Source organism: Pteropus vampyrus, unplaced genomic scaffold (genome assembly GCF_000151845.1).
Source record: "Pteropus vampyrus isolate Shadow unplaced genomic scaffold, Pvam_2.0 Scaffold240, whole genome shotgun sequence".
In the NCBI taxonomy this organism is placed as follows: Eukaryota; Metazoa; Chordata; class Mammalia; order Chiroptera; family Pteropodidae; genus Pteropus; species Pteropus vampyrus.
The window spans coordinates 1,246,575-1,253,476 of record NW_011889021.1 but is presented as its reverse complement, the minus strand read 5'-3'; the positions used below and the strand labels follow the sequence as shown (position 1 = coordinate 1,253,476).

At 38.5% G+C, this 6,902-nt stretch overlaps 1 protein-coding gene across 2 annotated transcripts in view; it reads left to right on the top strand.

The window, feature by feature from the left end:
* The first annotated feature begins 365 nt into the window (after window positions 1-365).
* The window catches only part of BTBD10 (BTB domain containing 10), a 68,270-nt gene continuing 61,733 nt past the window's right edge, over window positions 366-6,902 (top strand). Inside the window, exon 1 of one of the 2 annotated variants that reach the window (XM_011374168.2) lies at window positions 366-565. The gene's annotated coding sequence lies outside the window, so the exon portion shown is untranslated. The remainder of the gene's footprint in view (window positions 566-6,902) is intronic. The other variant, XM_011374169.2, reaches the window with a different exon arrangement.

Below are 6,902 nucleotides of genomic sequence, written 5' to 3'. Positions count from 1 at the left end.
CGATTTCCCAGTTTGCTCAATTAAGGGAAACGCTTTTCCTGAGCAAACTCAGGGTCTCAGGTATTTCTTCAACTCTGGGTTGGAAACGCTGTCCGCTTTTTTATAACGGTGCTAGGAAGTCGAAGGAAAGACGTGGGGTTCATATGTTTTGGGGGTATAACTGCTCGCAGCCACTCAGCCTTGAGATTCGCTGTTGATCGCCAGCTGAGGTCTATGAGGACTAACTTCCACTCTGCGGTGCCAGCCCCCAGGCTAAACGCCCACCCCAAGCTGCTCCTGGTTCAACTACCCTCACATTCTGCACCCCGCCCACTCCTGGGAGGTGAGCTATCATTCTCGCGAGAACATAGGTACCCTCGTCTCTTCGGACTGCGGACTCTCGCGAGAAGAGGCTTAGGAGCCGGCCTGCAACCTGCGGGGCGGCTCTGGTAGCCGCGGCCGCTTGAGTGGCTGCCACTACAGACAGCTCTGGAGGGATCCAGTTGAGGAGGAAGCGGAGGTGTCGCTGGCCTCGGCCTTTGACTAGGCCCTCAGTGGACGCTCAAGGGGGACTACAGGTTCGAGGGTGAGTGGACGGAACTGGGGAACTCGGTGGGGGCGGCACCGGCGGCTGGGCTTGGCGGGGGCGAAGGAAGAAGGGGAAGGAAGGCGAATCCGGGCTTGAGAGCTGGGCTGCTGTGGCAGTGGTCTGGGCGTCTCGAACCCTGCTAGGGGACTGTGGGTGGGGTTCTGGGCTCCAGCTATTGGCAGTCAAGTTCGGAGAGGCAGGAGTGGGTTTTGGGTTCGAGGGTGCTGTTTTTGCGTTGGGAGTCCCGAGGCCTTTCCCCAGGGGTGAAGGCGATACCCTAATCCCTCCTTCCCAGGGCAGAGTAACCCCGTGCCCCGCCCCTTTTCTGTCCTCCCTGGGCTAACGCAGCGACATCCTGAGGAGGGCGCATCACAATAGATGATAAGGTGGCAGGTAGTCTCCGTTTGGGCGAAGAGGAGACCCTAATAATGCGCTGCGTGTGGTTTTATGCTATAACAGTATCATGTATGGTAAAGCTTTGTTTTCTCAAAACTTGCATAGAAAGGCTTATATTTTCTTTTTCAGTTGCAAGTTTCCTAACACCCTTTATCCTGGGAAATGGGGTGAAGGGAGGTGAGGCATCACTTCGTTAATGTGGGGGCAATGTGACCCTCCCCCGTATTCAGAGAATTCGTTCTCCTTTCTCAATATTTTGAGTCCATGATGAAAAGACACCAATCCAGACGTGCTATAGAGTCTCACCTGTTTGTCACTTTGTGTACTTAGCATATAAAATTATTTACATTTTTTATCTTTAAGGGTCTCGATGCTTTTTATTTAAATTAACAATCAGTGAAGCCGCATGGTATATTGACTTTATTTGGACAATTGGGCACAGCCTCCCCCTTCCTCAACTACATAAATCTGATTAAAATTCAGAGAGGTTAGTGATACGTTTTGAATGAAATAGAATGTAAAAATTGGAATATTTGTAGAAATAAGGAATACAACCATAGGGCCAAATTTTTTTTTGTAATGGAGAGCCCAACCGGGATTGAAGTCCAAGTATTGAAATTGAGGACTGCAGTTGTCATTTGAACAGAAAGCAGAAAGCAGTAGAAAATACTTGGGAAAGGACTTGCTGATAGATTGTCTGTTAAAAAAGTGTGTGAGAATTATTTTTGAAAATGTAAATGTGTTGCATAAATTTTCCTAACATTTCTCAGTTTTATGACCTAACTGCTATTGTTATACGTAAAGAGAAAGTGGGAAGGGAGGTTCTGAAGCATGGAGTGTGGTGAGAAGGTCCGTGGAGCAATGTATGGTACAATCAGGAAAGCTTTGAGTGTCTCAAAAATGTTTTTGAGTTCTTTCACCTTTTTTTCTTCATTCCCTAAAAAGCTTTTGGATGAGCTTTTTACCTTTTGTTGTCACCCTTCTATAGGTCTGAATTTTCTTTTCTCACTCTTTCTTCTAAGCATTGTGAAGGCTTAGAAGGCTTATTAACTGAAGTTGCAAGCTGCTGTAGGCTTTTTTGTGTTTTTTTTGCATTTAGGTGACTTGAAGTGTGGAAGTGATCTGGAAATTATTTTGCACCTTTCAAAGAAATAGTTTATGAATAGCGCACTCATATGCCTTCAGGTACTAGGCAGATGAAAAATGAAAATGAGTGAAATGCTCTAGAGAATTTATGCCTCACCTAAGAGGGACATCGAGTTCTCAGGTCTACCTGATTAGTGCCCTACATGAATATGGGCCCAGTCTTCAGCTTTCTCAAGAGAACATAGGAAATCTAGGGGGTTTTTTTGTTTGTTTGTTTGCAGCCACCTGATTCTTAAAGATATTGACAATGAATTAAAACAACTAAAAATAACTTCACATGGCCAAACCAAACCCAAACCTGTCAGTAGTTGTATTCTGCTCTTTAGTTTAGAACCTCTTACAGGTGAGAATTAATAAATTTTACAAATGAAAAAAAAAAAAAGATTTAAAGCAAGTATGCTAATTAGTTTGAAATTTCAAACCTAGGAGTACATGAGAAAAATGTCAAGTCTAATTGAAAACAGTAGATAAGTTTAATAGCCAATTTTAATAGCCTTTATATTCAGTAGGGCAAATTGAACTGGTAGTTATTAACATTTTAACTAGAAATAACTGAAGAAAAAAAGCCTCTCAGTATTTATGGCTTAATAACTCAGGGTTCTGAGCAAAGCTAGTTTATAGGTAACTTGTAAGGAGATCAATTTATTGAGAAGTCCTTTATTGTACTTTCAATTAATATGTAAAATTAAATCCAAAAGATCCTCTACAACTCAGCTCTGGTTTTGAATGTTTAGTATTTGCTGTACCCTCCCACATTGTCTTTACAGTCATCGAATTTTACTGGAAGCAATATTGATTCCTTGGATTTTATTTCCTGGCTCTTGGAGTAGGGGGAAGGGTCATAGGATGGAAGAAAATGGGATGGAGAGAGTGTGATGTGAAATAGGCACTCACGTGCCTCTTACCTTGTCCATTAAAAGATTGAGTGAACTAGTTTTGCTTGTAAGAAGAATAGGTACATTCATAGATTAAAGACAGTACCTTTTACATAGTAGAGCTTAATGAAATTTGCAGAATTGAACCCTGATGGATTAACCCACATTTACCTGTTAGCATGAAGTGCTTTAATCATATCTAATTCATACATAGTTGTACTGTGGGGAATGGGAGTTTAGCCGTCAGACCTAAGAAAGAAGTGAACTTTGGCATGTAGAAGGCAAGGTGTGGGTCTTCGGTGGGGTTAAGAGTGAGAGAGGAGGGTAGGTGAGGGAGAGAATTTTGAAAAGGAGGATAAAATGGTTAAATACCCTTTTGTCTACTGTGCAGTTTTACAGAGAGCTCTGCCTTTTATGACTTTTATGACTCATGCAAAGGCTACAAGAATATTGGTTTTTAATCAGGACTGCTTTGGGAGTTTGCAGACCTGATTTTCTTCTTTTTGCCCAGTCTTTTCAGGTCAAGCTAGTCTACTATCTCTTCATCTAATTCCTCTCTGGTATAGGAAGTGAAACAGGAGGAGATGATTTTTGTACGGTGTTCCTGCTTGAGACTTTTTAAAACTTTCTGAAGTATCTGTTGTATATTTGTGGAGATTATATTCATTGAGGCCGAGCCATTATCTTTCTCTTTGCATGTTTCTACCATGACTTGTAAAGTAGGAAGTTCTTATAAGTAATGTTCCTCCTTTCTACCCCTCAAATGCCTTCACAAGGGATGATTAAGTGAGGCTAGGAGAAGAATTGAGTATGCTTTTGCTCATTGTTCTTCTAGTTCTATTTTTGGAGCTCTCAATTCTTAGGCTATACATCCTCTACTCTGTATGGTAGATTTATCTTAGCAGGCTGGACCCTGTGAGGGAGAAGCACATGGAACATCTACAGTTCAGAGTAAATTTAATTTACAATTGAAGTTAATAGGAAGCTTTTTTGGTCACTGGTTTCAGCTATATTTTTATTTTCATCTGTCTGAGTCCTTTATTATTTCTTTGTTGGTTATGAACCCATAGTAAAAGAGGAAGAGATAGTTGTATATGTTCATTAATGGAGGAAGAACTACTTTAAAATTTTTTATCCTTTTGGATAGAATGTTTATAAGGGTTCAAGCTAATGCTGCATTTCCCCTACTATAGCTTTCTCTGGTTAATTTGGCATCCTTGGAACTGAGACCTACCTTGCTAAACAGGTAGCTATCTAGAACTCAGAGATGGAAGGTAAGCAATCAATTCAAAGATGTTCTCTGGGAGAGGATTAAGAGGTTGGGAAATGTTAGTTGTAGGCAGTAGGAATACAATGAGCTGAGTACAGTAGTCCCCCCTTATCTATGGGGGATATGTTCCAAGACCCCCAGTGGATCTGAAACTGCGGGCAGTACTGAACCCTACAATAAACAGACAGACACACACACACCCAACACAGACAGACAGATACATTTTCTGTTTGTGTTTTCCACTCACAATTTAATGCCTTTTCTGTCTTTTAAGTAAGCACTTATTATGCACTGTGGCCATAATTTGCAGTGTGAGGTGTGACAGCAAAACTAGCAAGAGTTTCATTTTCCTTTTAAACAATTTCATGGATAGCTTCATTCTTACTATAGATCTTAGCAAACTCAATATACAGTTTTTTTCTTTTTCCTTAATAAGTGGAGAATGTTCACCTTTTCATTTAAAGAAAGCATTTTTCAGCTTCTTTTTGGCATATCTGAATTGCCAGCATCTCTACTCTTGCACTTTGGGGCCATTATTAAGTATAGTAAGGTTACTTGAACACAAGCCCTGCGATACTGCTACAGTGCATCTGATAACTGAGAAGGCTTCTGACTGACTAATGGGCAGGTAGTGTATACAGTGTGGATATACTGGACAGAGGACTGATTCACGGAGCAGGATGGTGAGAGATTTCATCACGCTACTCAGAATGGTGTACAATTTAAAACTTAGAAATTGTTTATTTCTGGAATTTTTCATTTAATATTTTGGATTGGGGGTCGATCTGAGGTAACTGAAACCGTGAAAGCGAAACCGTGGAGATGGGGACTACTGTATTTGAAATAGAAACTTGAACATAAAAGGGGAAAGATTTTATGTCAAATATGTGATCTTATGTCACAAATTTCTGTAGATTAGTAAGATGGTAAAAGGTATCTGCCAATAAAAGCATCTTTACCCTTAGTAGTTTAAATTTTTATCTTTGTAGCTGAAATGAGTGATCTATTAGTATTTTTGGTCACAAACTGAAATTAACATTTAATATTTGTTTTGGGGGGGTGAGTGTCATAATGAATCACTGATTAAAGTACTACTTAATTAGAAACTGACTAACACTTTTCTAAGTTCATTTTAAATTGTAGTCATACTTTTCTGCTTGGAATACCTCATTTAGGATCATTTAGATCTGGATTTAAAGCCCACTTTTAGCTTTACGGTATAAAAGTTACTTAAATTCTGAGCCTTCGTTTCCTTACATGAAAAATGGAAATAGAACACAATCGTCAGGAATTAAGAATGAAATGAACTAAAATATGTAAAAGTGCTATGTAAATAGTAAAATGAGTATAACTTGTTAGAACTTTGTTCTTTATGCTTAGAAAATATCATCTGGCCTTGAAGCACATCTATTAGGTATATTTACATTTATAGCCAGCTGTCTAGTTTGGAGGGATCAAATTCAAATTGTAGTGTTTACAGCCTTGCCAATATGACTCTTCCACTGAAAATTACAAAGACTTTTTTCTCTATTCTAGTCAATGTTGAACAATAGGAAGCTCTTTTTCTTGCTTTTCATATTGGCATCCATTAACCGATACCTGCATTCCGTGTAATTTGAATGCCAGGTGGAATAGTAGAGAAAAGGGAAGGGAAGGGGGAATAGATCGAAGAGAGAGATAGTCTGGCATTGAAAAAATCTGTTGAGATACTGTTACCTACTTCTAAAAAATAAAGCCATCTTATTTTTATTTATTTGGATTATTTCTCTTTAAGATCTCTGTCATTGCTAGTAGCAGATGAGTAGAAAATTATCCTGAATTTTCTATTTGTAGACTGCATGAAATGTCATCTTAAAAATAAATTTTAAAGCTCAGATACTTTCGGAAGAATCTCAGGTGCAAAATTGTGCAACAGAACGTTTTTATAATTTTTTTATTCATGAATGGTCATACAAATAGTGCTGAGTTATTTTAAAGATAATTGTTTCATTCAGAGTTTGCTTTATACAATTCAGGATTGAGTTATTTTAAAGATAATTGTTTCATTCAGAGTTTGCTTTATACAATTCAGGATTGAATTTGATTTTTCTCACATCTAGAGAACAAGCAATACAATCTGCTCTGTCCTTTTGGCTCTTCATTTGTTAATTTTGAGTTTTCTTAAAGAAGTTCCTATGAGATGGATAACTGTGGGACACTGTTTCCTTCCTGTTGAATGTTTCAAACTGCCCGATTGGTCTTTTAAAAGAGAATGTCTAGTTATTCAAGAGTAATGAAATTATAAAACCGTAATACAGAAAGTACTTTAAAATCACTAATAGTTTAATTTTTGAAAGAAAAAACTAAACTTACCTGATATTGATAAAAGATATAGGCTGGTAGTGGGAAAGCTGAGACTGGAATACAGGTCTTCTGATTGAATGGTTTATTCCAGTGATCTCTCTAATGGGTTGCATGAACCTCTGGGAACATATGAAAAACTTGTTCATTGTGCCGTGTGAAGAAAACAATAGAACTTCCGTTTGTATTTATTTTAGTACTCTATTCTGTTTTCATTTCTGTGTGTAATGACTTAAAATTTTTATTTTGGGAAATTAAAAGAAAATTTAAATAATATAACTAGATTTAAAAATTAACATTCCCTCTT